Source organism: Aulonocara sp. 'chitande type north' Nkhata Bay, linkage group LG19, assembly GCF_057382095.1.
Source record: "Aulonocara sp. 'chitande type north' Nkhata Bay isolate Kocher_YH1m ecotype deep benthic linkage group LG19, A_spYH_male_GT1.1, whole genome shotgun sequence".
In the NCBI taxonomy this organism is placed as follows: Eukaryota; Metazoa; Chordata; class Actinopteri; order Cichliformes; family Cichlidae; genus Aulonocara; species Aulonocara sp. 'chitande type north' Nkhata Bay.
Genome location: NC_141362.1, coordinates 10970254 through 10986534, shown reverse-complemented (window position 1 = coordinate 10986534; position 16281 = coordinate 10970254). Strand labels below are relative to the sequence as shown.

At 46.6% G+C, this 16281-nt stretch overlaps 1 protein-coding gene across 9 annotated transcripts in view; it reads right to left on the bottom strand.

The window, feature by feature from the left end:
• The window catches only part of myt1lb (myelin transcription factor 1-like, b), a 106327-nt gene that overhangs the window by 73410 nt on the left and 16636 nt on the right, over nucleotides 1-16281 (bottom strand). The window lies entirely within an intron of this gene.

Below are 16281 nucleotides of genomic sequence, written 5' to 3'. Positions count from 1 at the left end.
GGAAGAAGACGGAAGAGACGGAGGTGTGAGAGAACATGTCAACCCTCCCTCTGCCTGTCAATGCTCCTCCATCCGCTGCAGCTAATTGAGAAAACGTATGGAACGAGAACAGATGAGGTGTCGATGGTGTATAGAGTGAAGGCCCCCATAGGGAGCGCAGCAGACGGCCGTAACACACACACACACACACACACACACACACACACACACACACAGACGCACACACACACACACACACACACACACACACACACACACGCTGAAAGCAGAGTGAATCCAAACAATAGCTGCTCCCTGAGGACTAACACCCGTACACTGAGTGTGTCTGCGTTATGTAAAAGGAGTGCTGGTGCTTAAGCGGACTTTACTTTGAACCAGCAGGGGGTCTCTTTCTACCCCCCATCCACACACACACACACACACACACACACACACGCACGCACGCACGCACGCACGCACACACACACACACACCTCTGCTTTCCATTTTCTTTGCAGCGTTTCTTCTTTGTACTTTGAATGGTGCGTGCGGAGGCAGCGTGGGTGGGGGCTGTAAGGGGATCGCACAAACAACTTTGAAAGTGGCTATTAACAGGAAACCCTAATGTGAAACAATGGGACACTCAAACTATATTTTCACTTCACGAGCGCGGCCCCGCTGCCTTTGTTTCATGAAAAAAAAAACGCGTCAGAGGCTGCCGGTTCGTATTTGATTACAGCCTCCGGGGCATTTCATTCAGAAAACGTGGGAATAAAACAAAGTCGGAGCGAATTCGGACGTGGGTGGCTGCGAGAAATGTAAAACCTGCAGATAAAACAGCAGCTCGAGAGGTAAAAGAATCAATCGTGCCGTTTGCTTCCTGTTTCTGAGCACCTTTTTAGGCGAACGCTCGTCTGTCTGTCGGACGACTGTGCAAAAATGTTTTCATCTAAGAAAAGTAGCATCCAGTGAAAATGTAGAAAAAGTTCAAATGTTTAACTGTAAATTAAAGGGTGTTCTCAGTGATGGACTGAAGACGCCAAAAATGGAGGTGACTTGAGCCCAGAGAAGGTCTGAGATGATCCAACCACAGCACGAGGTCGTTAATCTGCTGCTGCACAGTTTGGAGTAAATCTACAGCGTCAGGTTTGAAAAAGCTGCATAGAAACATCAGTAATAATCAGGTCTCACCCAAAGTTTCCATTTCTGTTTAAACATTCTGATATTATCTTCACATCATCATTCAAAAGTTTCATGTTTTATTATTTTTTACCTGTTTAGCATCTTTCTGTTAAACGGGTTTGGAAAAATTCATCTGTGTTCATCTTTACTTGCAATAATATCAATAACTACAGCAGGTTAGCTCCTGTATTTGAGTTCAGCAGCAGTCACAGGACAGAGTAAACTAGAGGTGGGAATCACCATACATCCCACGATACGATATTATCACAATACTTAACGCGCGATACGATATTATTGCAATTTTTTAAAATATTTTGCGATATTCAGATTCTGTACATAAAGGTAAACTTCATCAATATTCATTTTATCTAATATCAAAGTCTCGCACTCAGTCTTTCTCTCATTTCAGTCAGTTTTATTGGTGACAAACTGAACGGTTTGTATTACAGTCTAGTCCAACTTAACTGAATGCAACCATCTGGTACAATTATAGCTTTCTAAACTATGCAATTTATGAAAACTACGCAGCCCATTCAGCAACTGAAGAATTTGAAAGTAAATTAAAACAAAATATAATTTTACATTAAATAAAAAAGTTAATTAACTTAATTAAAATAAAACATGTCTTAAATTAAAATAAGTAAACTGTCATGTTTATCGCTGCCAAAAAACAGTTAAACACATTTGGACAGTGAAGGAATGTCAGGATTCTTGCTCAGAAAAAGGATCAACATGCTCTGAAGTCAGAGCACAAAAACCTTTTTGTAACAAAATATCAATTTCTGCTGTCCCTGTATCGATACATTATTAGCAAACAAAATATCACGATACTACACAGTATCGATTTTTTCCCCCACCCCTAGAGTAAACCTCTGGAGTCAAACATCTGGAGAGGGCAGCAAATAACCAACATCCACACAGCCAGCACCGTGCAAAACATTTATCAAGGTCTAAACCATGAAGAAAAAACTGTAGTTTTCTTGTAATTCACTCCACAGGAAGTCATGAGACTGGTTCAGTCGCTCTGTTGGCTAGCAAGTTTGGTCAAGAAGTTGGACCTTGGCTCAACTTCCTGGAATGTTTACCAATGAGCTTTGGTGACATACGTCCATAAATAGATACTGGGAAAGATTCTCAGAGTCCTCAAGCAAACATCACAAACTAACCCAGATCCAGATCCTGCAGGATCCAGCTCAGACACAGACACCTGCTAATCACTGCTCAGTAACATCCACATAAAATCCCAGAACTTATCTTAATCTCACAGCAGCCAAGTTATTTTCAGATGATGTCATTAAAAATGGTCCCAAATGCTCCAACAGCACAAACAGTTAGCAGGCAGCTAGCTGCTACAGCCGCCTGTGTCACCATCCACCTGTCAGTCAAAGAGGCCACGCCCCCAATAATGCAAGCTTTACATTTTAATAAAATGTAAACAGGCACCAAAAGCAGTTTCTGTATCAGGCTGTAAACATGTTTAGTTTAACATGGGAGTCTGTGGGCACGGACTGGCTGGTGGAGCCTCCAGTGGACGTCAGAGGAACTGCAGGTAGTTTCATCGAGCTTAACGTGAGTAATCAGCACAAGTTTTATGTAGCGTCTCCTAACTAAGGACAAATTCATCAAGTTTTGCGAATGATTTCAAGTAAATTTCTCCTCCTTTTACCCCATTAAATACCCAAAAACACACACACACACACACACACACACTCCTGGGTCTTTATAATCAGAGTGCAAGTGATGGGTCTGTCCTCTGATCAAGGTCTTCATGTGGAGGCTGATGACAAATCACAGCTCTGTGACTCCTCATCAGCACGAAGCGTGTGCGTGTGAGAAAAGAAGACCGAAAAAGGTGTGTATCTGCAGCAGAAAGCGATGCAGCGTGGCTGTTGGTGGTGTCGATGTTGTTCCGGTCATGCAGTCGGTTTGCTAATCTGCACGTTTCAGCACAAGGACAGCGACAGGCAGCAAAGCGGAGGAGGAATCGGCCTTCAGCTCGAATGGGAACACACACACACACACACACACACTCTTACACAGTCGCACACTGGGATGTGCACACAGCTATTCTTGTTCCCCTCCTTTGTTACAAAGGAAGAATATATGACCGAGGACTGTTAGACTGTGTGTGTGTGTGTGTGTGTGTGTGTGTGTGTGTGTGTGTGTGTGTGTGTGTGTATTCCTAAGAGAAAAAGAAGAGACCATGCCTGCCCTTTTCTGGGCTTCTCTATCTATCAAAGCCACAGTACACACTGTAAATAGGCTGGAAGACTGGCTGCACACACACACACACTCACTCACTCACTGTAATGATACCCTGTTGTATGGTGATGTACACTGCAGTATGGGAAATGGGCTGTGACACAAACTACACACATCACACCCAAAGAAATCACACCAGTCACACAGAAACACACACACATATAAGCACATATTACAGCAGAGACACATGCTTTATTCATGTGATGTGTAAGCAAGCACGCGCACGCACACACACACACACACACACACACACACACACACACACACACACACACACACAGCCTCTGAGAGCGACTGGGGCTGCCTGACCTACATTCTCGATATGTATACAGGCTGAGAGGAGATGAAATCTCTCTCTGTTTCTTCCTCTATGTTCTGTATCCTCTATTCTCCTCACTGCCTCGGACACACACACACACACACACGCACAGAGGAGATGAAGAAGGACTCAGGCTGCAGATGCATCCTCAGCCATGTGTGTCCTGATTCTTCATCTTTGCTGCTTTAGATAACAGAAGCTCTGCTCCTCAGAGTCACAGGTAAGACCGTCTCCTGTTGGTCACACGTCCCGCGGTGGGTGATGGAGGATCTGACGCTGCTTTTTATCACCATGATATGAAGAAATGTTCCAAAATTATGAGTCAAAAACAGAGATAATCTTTATTAAACACAATAAGTTATTTACATCTCTGCAGTTTCTTTGAAGAAATGATGCTACTGAGCTGCACGCGTCTTTGAGTCTGAGTTTATATTTTCAATAACTTTACAATATTTTTGTCTTTTGCCTTCTTGTTCTTGTTTTTTATTTTATATTCTTCTTGTCTTGTCAATGAGGGAAAATAAAGGATATTTCTACTCTACTCTACTCTAACTTATTCCCTCATATGTGTCCATTTCAGTAGGCTTTATGCCATGAAGGATGAGGACAGTTACCTGCCTTCATTTTAGATGTAAGCTCACCGCTGTATGTTTAGCTAATCGACTCCATCAGTCTAACTGTTTCTGTCTCTGCATTTATTCTTTTACCGAGCTGTCGTAGCTGCTGTGACCGGGCGTCCAGCTCGGTCACAGAGAGACGATTTATCTCTTTGTATAGTTTCTAATAATGAACTCAGTAATCGCTGTGAGCCCAAAGCTCAGGCAGCAGCCTGCTCTAAACACTCAGTTTATCACCGTGTTTTCTATTCTTGGAGCTCTGTGATGTCACTGAGACTTACAAACCCCACCCACCTGCTGTTCAGAGCCACTGTAGGACAGCCAATCCAAAAGAAGCTGGCTTAAAGGTGGAGGAGCTACACGGGCTTGTTTCATACAGAATGAAGGGAGCGGCTATGAAATAAAGAAGGCTTATTATGAACTGTGACTCATGCAAAGCCTTTCTAAAAGAGTGTCACCATACAAATGTGAAGCTAGAAAACAGATCACCCCTTAGTCATTACTGCAGAAGGCAAACCGCAGCGTGTCTCTAACCTGCAGGTTAAACGCACATGTAACACACAAATGAAAACAATGTAGAATTTTATGTCTCACAAGTGAAAATAAGAGCCTTTAAAACATTTTATGACCTGCCTTTTAAAAAAAATCTAATTCAATACTTTATGAGGATCCACAGGAATAAAATATTTACATCCCCCCAAAAGCAGCGCAGACACGAGCTTCTTCAGAGAAAGGTGAGACAGGGGACGACGGCGTGCAGGCAGAGGGCGAGATAACTCGGTGATGAGAAGTGGAATTAACGTATGCCTGCGTACAAATATGTGTTTATTGGAGATGGGATCGGTCTGATAATGAAGCCAGCTGGCGCCTTTTCTCTTCTTCACACCGCTCGCTGGAAATCAATGGACCGCAAACACACGGGGATAAAACCAGCAGCACGCATCTCCTCTCTGAAAGGCACCCGAACCTTCTAACGCCACGTCGGCGCCGTTTGCTCATGCGGCTGTGCAGAGAGCAGATCCACCTCCGGAGCGTCTGCAGGAGCTCCCCCTCCCTCCCCTCATGCCCCGACAGCACAGAGGTTAGTAATTCAAAAGGTTCTCGGTGTAAAAAAAGACCTGATCCACTATATCCCCAAACTAAACCACCCAAACCCTCTAAATCCAGCGAGGCATTACACTGACCACACTGTCAAAACATTGATACAGCACAAACCAACAAATCCTGCGACCCTGCATCCAGCCTGCTTTAATATTACAGCGTTTCCCCAACAAATCCTGCTGCAGGTGAAGAGCAAGGACGACACGTTACACGTCTCAAACTTTTTCATCACACCTTCTCATATCCAGTCACCCCACGGAAAATCAACCAATCAGCTGATTGTTGCTATGCGATATTTAACCTTCAAAATGTGAATATTTTCAGAGACCCTCCGAGTACACAGAGGTGGGAAAAGCTGGTCAAAGTCCATGAAAACAGGCGAGCAATCAAACAGAGCAGACCCATGTTTCTCCAAACGAGCTCTGAAAACTGTCGTTTACTGAGCAGCACCACTTCACTATTTCATCCAGCAATGGGGGTGTGGCCTGGCCTGACAGCCAATGAAATCTGCCCTCTTATTGATTGTATGACTTTATGAGTCTTTATCGTCACTAAAGCACAAAGATTCAGTTCAAGTTACAAACTCATAGAAAATAAAAAAGATGACATTTTCATGTGTTGCATCACATTTTTGGTTTTTGGGGGAATTTTGAGCCGTTGTCACTGAGAACCACAGAAATCCACTCAAGTCTGTGGAAACACATTTAAGCTTAAAAGCTCTAAAGCCAAACTCACATTTCTGATTATTCAATGGAGAAAACTTAAAGAAGTGCCTTCTGGGTAAACTCTCGGGGTTCGGATCACCACGTGGGCTCGGAGCAGAAGTGCATTCTGGGTAAACTCTCGGGGTTCGGATCACCACGTGGGCTCGGAGCAGAAGTGCATTCTGGGTAAACTCTCGGGGTTCGGATCACCACGTGGGCTCGGAGCAGTGGTACCGGGATCATCTTTAAACATGTTTTTCATCCCTGAGAGTTTTTCGTTGCACGGGACAATAACGGCCTCGCGAACTGTGAGGGCCCGAAGCTGAAACTGTTCATTTTATATTCACGTGAAAGTAAAATTCTGCTTCATCGGATACACCGAAAAAATTAAAACAGCATCACGCAGCATATTCGTTTACATATGAATGCCTTTTTAAAGCTGACTCGCAGCAAAAACAATGATTGTGGAAATAGCCGACACCTCCAGGATCCTTCCAGAGGCTGTTGGACTATTACAGAAATGTCCTTGTTAAAGCAGAGTGCAGGAGCGAGCTCCTCCCCCCGCCGCCCCTCTCCTCTCTAATCTTATTGAGGCTGCGGGCCTCTCACACCGGGCGCACAGGCAGAGAAAACAGACACACCTGCATCAAATCAGCACATCTCTGATTGGAGCTGTTGGCTGATCTCCTGCTACAACAGCTAGAAAATGAATCTGCCTGTTGGTCTGAATCTCTCCCACAAAATATCTTTGGACTCAGCGGTGCCGTCGGAGACTCCGAGGTTCAAGGGTGAGAGGGGCTGTCAGGCAGTGAAGTGGACCGGCTCTTTATGACTTCCCTGCACCTATCAAAGAGGAAGAGCACACCAAGGTAAAAGCAGTTTTCTGACCCACTTTTCTCTTCAAGGACGCCAGAGATGGAACTGACCGCGCGCCTGACCTGCCGAGGCTTCGCAAACACAGGCGGCGAGCCGCGCTGTGTCCACGCCGGCAGTCTGGGAGGAAAATAAAGCAACGCGGCAACGCGGCAACACGCACGCCGTGCTCGTTATTAGCTGCACCCCTCCTAAAAAGACACAAATGCACACACGCAGCTAAAAGTGCACTCCTCCATCCTCCTTCTTTGGGGAGGCGCCTCCCCTGTAAGCTCGCAGAGTGGGGGAAATAACATCGGGCGAACAGCCGCCGCAATTACCCACAGTGGGGTAATCACCAGCACAATGCAATATGGGCTGGCTGCCTGGGAGAGAGAGCGAAATACTCAGGTGAGGAAAGAAGCCAGACAGCAATCAGCCCAGCAGGACGAGTGAGAGAGGGAGAGAGAGAGGAGAGCAAAGGGCCATTCCTTTAATTTCCAAGGGAGAGCCAGGGCCTTAATTACTTGATGAGTCTCCTCTCTTTCTCTTCTTCTCTGTGGCTGTTAGAAAAAAGCAGAGAGGGAGCGCGTATAGCGGCCTATTATGGGACTGGGAAGACTCCAATCACCTCTCAGCACAGACAGCGAGCGGCGAGAACAACATAGCAGTGATGGAGGGGAGAGAGGGAGAGGTGATTTACGCCTTTAGAAGTGTTAACACCATCTCTCATCCCCGGCAGCTATAGAACACCAAGGTCGAGGAGGGAGACTTGAAACAGCCGCAGGAAAACAGGAGGCTGAGCGGCGCCTCCGCCTATAGAAAACAGCAGCGTTCACACCGGCGGAGAGGCGGAGACTCTCCCCGCGTCCCCAGGGCTCGACGACGTCTGTTACACCTGCGAAAGCAAAATAATCACAAAGCATTAACGACCCATAACGTCTGCAGACACACGGCTGCCCTCTGATCCAAACCACAGATCAGTCGGCCGTCTGGGGAGCGCTCGGTGCAGGTCGCTAGGTGAAACTGGTGCAATCACGTATTGCATGAAAACCTCATTCGCCAACTAACTGCTGAGAGATTGGGGACAAGTTGATGACTGCAGCTGGTTGTCTTTTCCTGGGTCAAACTAAATCAAAAAGGCCTTAAAGGAAAAATGAAACCGCCCGCACATCACAGGCGGCACGAAGAACAATGGAGCGCTCCCACCCAACGACGAGACGTTGACACGTCCGTGAGCCGCTGTGCATCAGCAGCAACTGCTTGCTAACCCCTCACAAACATTCACTGGTCTTCAAACAGCAAATCCAAATCTGCATTTGACCCCACAGAGCGGCTGGTGGTCCCTGATAGGTCCCAAGGCCCGTGTGATTGGAGCTTAATCAGCAGATTACATTTAGATGTCTGCCTGACTAAAAGCCCAGGCTGCTGTCTCATCCAGCCAGAAACCCAGCTGACATCATTCCTCAAAACACTTCATGATAAACTCCAGATCCATAAACGTTTTTCAGGATGGCTCCATTATCTGGTTCCTCGGTGACACGTTTCACAGTCAGGACGAGCTTTACTCAGACGTGACTCTGAGTACCTTCAGCGTTTCTTTGGCTTTTCCATGCTGCCTTCCTTCTTCTTAATCAGCCAACATGCATGCTGTTATTGGGCTCCATATCAAATTGGATGAAATGCAATCAAAGCCCACTCCCACTTAAGAAGAAGGAACAGGCTCTGGCTGTCTGCAGGCTCCCATCTGATGTGTTCACTGTTAGGTCCCGTGTACAGTTTCTCAGTCTTTCTAAGCAGTTTGCAGCCATCGGCCCGGGACACCAGCAGGTCCAAACGTCCAGGTGTGATGTCTCTTCTTAAGGCTCAGTGACTTACAGTGGTTTGTCTCAGACTTAAGAACTACACGTTATCACTAATGTTTCAGCCCATTAATTTATGCAGCAGGTGTCCTTGGGCAGTGACTGCAATCTTCATTTATTACATGTGCAGGGTAAAGAAAGGGCTTGACAATAACGGAGCAGCTTTCAGTGCTAAACCTCCAGTTAATGAAAACAAGATGAACACAAAGATCTACATCAGATGATTTACAGTCATAACCGTCAGTCAGTGTCCTAAACAGGCAGTTATATCGCCATGCATCAAGCCACTGGTGCTAAAAGTAGCACATTATTATTCTTTGACTCTGTGGGATTAAAATGTGTTACTTATACATCAAAGCTGTAGTTTAGCATCTATTTAAAGCTCAGTTTTCTGTAATGCTGCCGTACACTTCTACACTGATGACTCTCAAACATACCTGCCTTTATCGGCTACATTATTACAGTATCTGCCTGCAGGAGGTCAAATACTGGATGACAAAGAGTCACATGGCCAGAGGAGACCTCGGCGTCACGCTGGCGTGTTGGTGGCATCGGACACAAATGCATTATTTGGTTACATTTTATGACCAATTATCATTGATTTCCTGCAAACATAACATCTGCTTTTACTTGTAGCGATAAGTTTTCCATGAACGCTCAGCAACACCTGCAGTATAAAGTGTAACGAAGCGTCCCGATCAGTTCATGAAGCGGTGCTGCACATTTGGAGCGCGGCAGCTTTGAGGTTTGTGTCTTCTGTACACTTGAACATTAAATGTGATCCATTTTTATTTAGTAATGTCACATTGTCTACAACAATGGTCCAGATTGATCGATAGGAACATCTTCCTAGCTGCACTTTGTGCTCAGAAATCTGAGCCGCGGTGTCCACCTGTCATTGGAGGCTGAATGCTTGTTTACTGGGACAGTTTATATGATCTTCCCTCAGCACACGGTCACAAAGACCACTGTGAAGACCCCGTTTGCACGATTGTGCAGTGAAATGATTTCTCTGAAGGTTAGCGATCATTTATCTGGTCAGAGGGGAATTTAACCTGAAGCTATGCGAACCCGATGCCGGGCCGACGCTCTCCGGCACGGCTAATGAAGCAGCTCCTTTTGTGTGGCATTTCCAACCTTCGCTGCTTCTCCTCAGTCGTATCGGATCTCCGGAACTGATTGATAAGGACGCGGTGCGAGAGCAGGATGAGCGCGCTCGCCTCAGCGTTGCAGGTATACAAACACGTGGACTAAATCAACGTGTTTGTGCGCGTTTGATTGCACCCTGGTCTCAATGCACTGATGAGCTCTATTGTTCTCTTCTGTTTTTTCCCATCTTCTACCCTCTCTCCATCCTTCCTCTGCCCTCCCACCCCCTGCCTGACTGCCAGCGTCTACCCAGAATACCAATGATGCAGTCTGCAGATAGATAGGGCTGTCTGTCACATGACCCTATATGTCCTGAGGCTTTACCCCAGGATGACAGCAGGCGTAGCGCGTGCACGCACACACTCCCACACAAAGGTACTCCTAGTAAGGCGTGCTGTATCTCAGCACAGGCACCGAAGCATGGCAGCACACACAAAATATTCAGAGCTATACACTCGCTCGGGCAAGCTAATGGGCACACACACACCGAATCACCGCAGGGGAGAGAGGCAGAGAGAGAGCGAGCGGACACCCCGTCACCGTTCACACATGCCGTCTCTCTATCTGCCTCTCTCGCCATCACACACACAGCACTGCAGGCGAGACAGAAAAACATTGAATATCCCCCCAATTCCATCCATCTCCACCAACACACACACCACACACACACACACATCCTCCTGTGGGAAGGCACCCCACCCCTGTTTCTCACACAAACACATTCGTCACTGACAAGGCTCTACACAGTCACTGGGTATCCTGTGGCACCAAAAATAGCAGCCCCTAATAGGACGGGATAGAAACGGTCCCCTCGCTCTCTGCTCAAATCAGCTCCGCATTTCCAGTGTGGGATTCGAAGGCATCGGGCTACACGAAGCAGAATTTGTTTCGATTTGAATGAATCACACGGTAATTTAAAAACGGCTCCCCCAAAGCCAGAGAGCATCCTCTGAGGGGGACGGCGGCGGGCTGCGCCCTCCACCCCAAGTCTGCCAGATTCACTGCACGTATAAGACAGCAAGGCCGCTTCATCGCCGTTATTAGTCACTAACACCTGCGAGTGACTCACATGTTTCCTGTTTTTATACACGAGCTGGATGCATTTCCTGTTAGCAGAACCTCTGCCTCCAATTATGTCAAATTTCACTGTTAGATTACATGAAATTACTGCACCTGCTCTTTTTACTGCGTGTTTACTGTAAGACACAAGAAATGCTGTCACGGATTTTTCCATATAAAACTGAGTGCATTCATTTATTTGTTGATTTAACCTCCTAAGACCTGAACTCTTCCACAGCAGCATTTTTAATTTCTCTTTGATATTTGGTCACATTGGGGCCCGATGATACTAATTACTGGCAGACGTGGAGAAAAGCTGCTGTAACATATACTGTAGTTTATACACATATAAGAACTGCACGCTAACATACAGAAACGGAAAAACCTCACAGGATTGTGAATAATTAAGTAGAAATCGCTCATTCAGCAGAGCTGTGACGGTTACTTTAAAATGTTTGCGGGACTGAGACAAATCTGCAGGTTCAGCCTCCTCGACCAGGAATTCTGCAGCGATTAATCGTCTTCAGAGTTTACAGAAAAACATGCATTAAATACACGTTTGATCGAGTAGCATTCCTGCAACAGCTGCACGCATTAAACAGAAGGATCGCGACAAAGCTGATCTCATGCCGTCGTTCCAGAACATCAAGAAGAAGAATGGAAGGTGTGACTGGTTAATAAACAGCACAGACGGTCAGCTGTTGGTTTGCATGGCGCTATAAAGACTATATGTGTTTGTAGATCACAGCAGTATGAACAGGAGTAACAAAGCAAATGTAGCTGCTGCAACTTTACAGTCATTTAACAGCAGAACGTCTCACGATGTGCCTCATTGTGGTCACGTTACACTTTCAACACAACGACTGTCAGAAGCCACCGCAGCACGCAGTGCACAGATATTCTTATTAAAAACACAGTAACTGCAGCCTGTTTTTACCCTGTGTCACTATGAGAAACGCTGAAAATAATTCAAACCAAAATTAATCGGAAAAGAAAAAAAATAAATGTAACAACAAATACAATAAATTAATATAATTTAAATACAAATCACACAGGAAGCAATTACATCACAAATACTGATTTATGTCAGTTTGGACTGATGTCTGTTTTAAATATTTAGATGTTTTTATTCTTCCTTTATTTTGACTGCGACAGCTCTGATCCTCCGTATTAATGTGGGGATATTTACTCAGACATGATAGACGTGCACTGCTCACGTGCACGTGCAAACGGCGAGGAGAAACCCTGAAGCACGCTGTCAAGCTGTACTGTTTACTTTTAATCTCATTAATAATGAGAGACCAACATAATGACGTCATTAATAATCTGTGATTTTGGACGTTACACAATCCCATCAAAGAATAAAACGACTTCATCAAAGAGCAGCAACGAGACAAAATCCCCAACTCCAGAGGAAAGCGGCCTCCGAGTCTCCGACCTATAAAAGCTCAGCTGTGCGTGGAGCTGATGCCGGCGGGCTCGGTGTGAACGCAGCAGCCGTAAAGCTGCGACCGATCCCCGACGAGTGTCGCCGGCAAACACACCGAATCTCAGAAAAGAAACGTGCGATTAACGCGCCGCTTGCGAATGAATCTGATTGGAGATCGTCCCAGAGTCGCGCCGGCGACGTGGAGCTCGTTTCAGTAATTATCATCTTGGCGCTCGGCGTGCCAGCACACACTGAAACACAAACTGAGACTACAGCGAGCTGCAAACACGAGCGGCGCATGAATGGCTGCACGTATACGTCGCTGTGTTGGGGCTCGTCTTTTCTTTCCCTCGTATGTCTCCTAACACCTGTTGTGAAATATGTATATGTGCGTTTCTGGATCCTTGTCAGAAAACTTGTTATGTTGATATCACACTGCGTGCCGCAGCGACATCAAGGTGACAGCTCGAGAAAAGGTGGGATGTTTTTATGCAAATGGCGCCTGAACGGAGCTGCAACCAGAAAAAGACTCGGCGAGCTGCGCAGGTATGCAGCGAGCGTTGGAGGTTCTGAGGTGGATTTCTGCATATGTGTGTGAGTGGGGGGAGGAGGAGGGCTGCACATGTGTGAGTGGGCTCAGGTGGATTGTGAACTCCACAGATGGACATTTGGAGCAGCTTTGCGCCCTGCAGCAAACACACACACACATTCACACTCCCACGCACGGCTGTAACATTAACCTCGTGTAACTGTAGCCGAGAGAAAGCCATAAAAACCCTCCTCAGCACCTCGAATCACGTATCGACACGCTGATCCAATAATTCAGCTGTCCAAACACCAGGAAAGTCGAATCGGCCTCCAGATTCTAACGTTTCGTCTGCGTCCTGAAGATGCCTCCGCAGAGAGGTTTCCTTCAGCAATTTTAACTCTGCAAACGTGATGATCGGGAAATATTATACAGTCGAAATTAAACCTGCTGCACTGTCATCACCACAGAAATAGAAACGTGCTTCATTCGGCTCTATTTGACTTGTTTATTGTTGCTGATCACGAAGCTCGTGAAACAGAAGAATATGATATATAAACGTAACTATGACACACGGAGGGAGCTAAGTTTAGACTTTATAATATGGTAGTTTTCCTTTTGCAGTGATGCTCTGAGATCTCGGAAGCAGGGAAAGCAGCAGCACAGAGGTGATCCTGAAACTATCAGAGGATGGGACGGAGGGCAGGGCAGGAGGTGGGCTGCACCACCACCTGGCGACTTCACCACCTCAAACACCAGCTTATCCTGATTTCACGTGGTAGGTCATGAGTGGTGATGAGAGCTGGGCCTGCAGCTGTGCGGGTTACAGCCAATGATCAGGGACCAGTAGGTCCTTTTGTTGTTTCTGCAGTGTGAGTTCCTCTTCACTCATATCAGGATATCTGCAGAGTTGTACTGTAACATCCTGAGGCGGCTGAGGGAGCTTCTTTTTACCCAGCGACTCCCTAATTAACCCGACACGCATGTCTTTGGATAGTGGGAGGAGCCTGTGCAGGAGAACATGCAAAAGTCAACATGAAAGACCTCGTGTGACGAGGAGGTTTAACCCGGAGCAGCCAAACTATCAGCGTCTGAGAGCAGCGTCCTGCCAGGTGTTTGACCTCTACGTGTCGCATAGAAGCGTTTACATTATTTATGCTTCGACAATCCTGGAAACCTCCTCGCTGTCACTGTCGGTCTGTCAATCAGGCCAGTGAGCGTCATACCTGGGCTGGCCTGAAAGCAGCTCCTCTCTGCAGCATCGTTGTGCTGCCTTCTGATCTGGGGGTTGAATCTGTGTTCAGAAATAGCGTCCTAACGACGCAGTCACATGGCGTGATCTAAATGTGTCGAGGGGGTGAAAATAGCAGCTCGGTGCGACATGACTAAAACATTAAAGACCCGACCGAAGGAGAGGCCGCGTTCCTGTGTCCCTGCGCCTCATTCACGGCTTTCTGTTTTCGACCTTTACACGGCGCCGTTTGTCGCTCCGGCTCCTCGTTTCGTGCCTTCTTTCACCTCTTTGTGCCACTGTGTGCTAAAAGTCTCTCCCCTCACAGGCTCGTCTTCCATCCCGGCTGGAGGTTGAAGGGATGAAGGGCTGGCGGAGGCGGGGGGTTGGTGTAGACGGAGGCTGTGTGGAGCTGCTCGCTCCCCGAGGAGCCTCTTCTGCCAGCCCAGTGCCACAGATCAGCAGTCAGCCAGCCAGCCGTGCACTGACCTCATCCCTCTCCCTCTCTCTCCTCTATTTCTGTCTCCTTCTATCTCGCTCTGCCTCTCTGCCAGAGGCACTCGCTGTCCCCGTGTCTCCTTCCTACGCCAACTGCCTGTCCTGCTACCAACGGTGCATGTCTGTCTGGCAACCTCTCCGCCCGCCTTTCTGTCTGTCTCTCTTCCAGCCGGTCTTTCTATTATTCCTCCAGTCCTCCTGTCTGCCTGCCTGTCCATCTGCCTGTCTGCCTGCCAGCTTCCTTCTCCAGCCAATACCTCCACAGTGGAAAGCGTCCAGGCTGTCAGCCGCTCTGCCAATCTGCCCGACTATCTGCCCGTCTACTCGTCATCTGTTTGTGTCTCTGTTTGTTTGCCCGCTCGTCTATCTGCCTGTTTACCTGTCTGCCTCTCCATCTGTCTGCTGTCTGTCTCGCTGCACGGCTGTCTGCGTCCAGGTAAAGAGGGAAACGAAACCCTGCCTCCGCTCTGTAGCGGCCTGTGAAATAATTCTGCAAAAATCTGATCTAAAGCATAAAAAAGAGAAACAGAGGATACAACAAATGACAGGAAAACATCAGACTCCAAAGCATCTGCAGTCTGAAGGTGAAGCAGAGCATCTGTCGGGCTGATGATCGGGCTCAGTGTGGTTCTGATAATCCTCGAGCACTCCACCAGGCCCAGAAACCATCCACCCACCACCAGGTGAGAGCTTCATCAGAGATGTCACTCTGGAGGAAATCTGAAGGACCAGATTTAATCAAATTCCCTTTGGAAGTCTCAGCTCTCCATCTTTCTGGCTGGATGCTGTGAATTCTGTTTATTGCTGGTTAAAACATGAACACATGAAATATTCTCATTGTTATAAACATGTTTTCATCCACACAGGCCGCCGTGACTTTGGCTCTGCACCCCACCCAGGCAGGTTGAACTGTGTGCTGTTTCAGCGTTATGCTGCTCCCAGTGCTGCCGGCTACGAACGATGATGGAAACCAGTTTAACCAGAGTGAAAATCACCCTCTCCACCTCTGTGGCAAACCAGAGGTCACGACCCCGATAAGCAGTAGAAGAAGATGGTGGTGGATGACGACATTTTATTATGAAAGGATAGTTTGATCCTCTAACTTCCTGTCACCGCTACAGGTTACAGTGAATGTTTTTCTGCTGCTGTTGGATTGAAATGACTGAACTGTTGTTTCCTGGGATCAGTGTGTCTGTGTTTCAGATTTCTTTTTCATCTGGCTGATAAAGTCAACTTTTATTGTGCTCTATGTTTAGCAGGAAGTTTACCACAGAAATAAACAATACCACTGTTTAATAAAAAAATGCAAAAAGTTTGTTTTTATTTTACTTTTATTATAGAACCTAAATAAAAATGTTTGATGAAACTATTAAATGATTGGAGAGCTCCAGCTGACACTGATGAACTCGGACTGGGTTGCAAAGCGGCTTGCAGGATTGATTATCCATCATTAGCTGTTTCATTCCAGCTCACATTTATAATCTGTATTATATTATATAAGACAATTATTT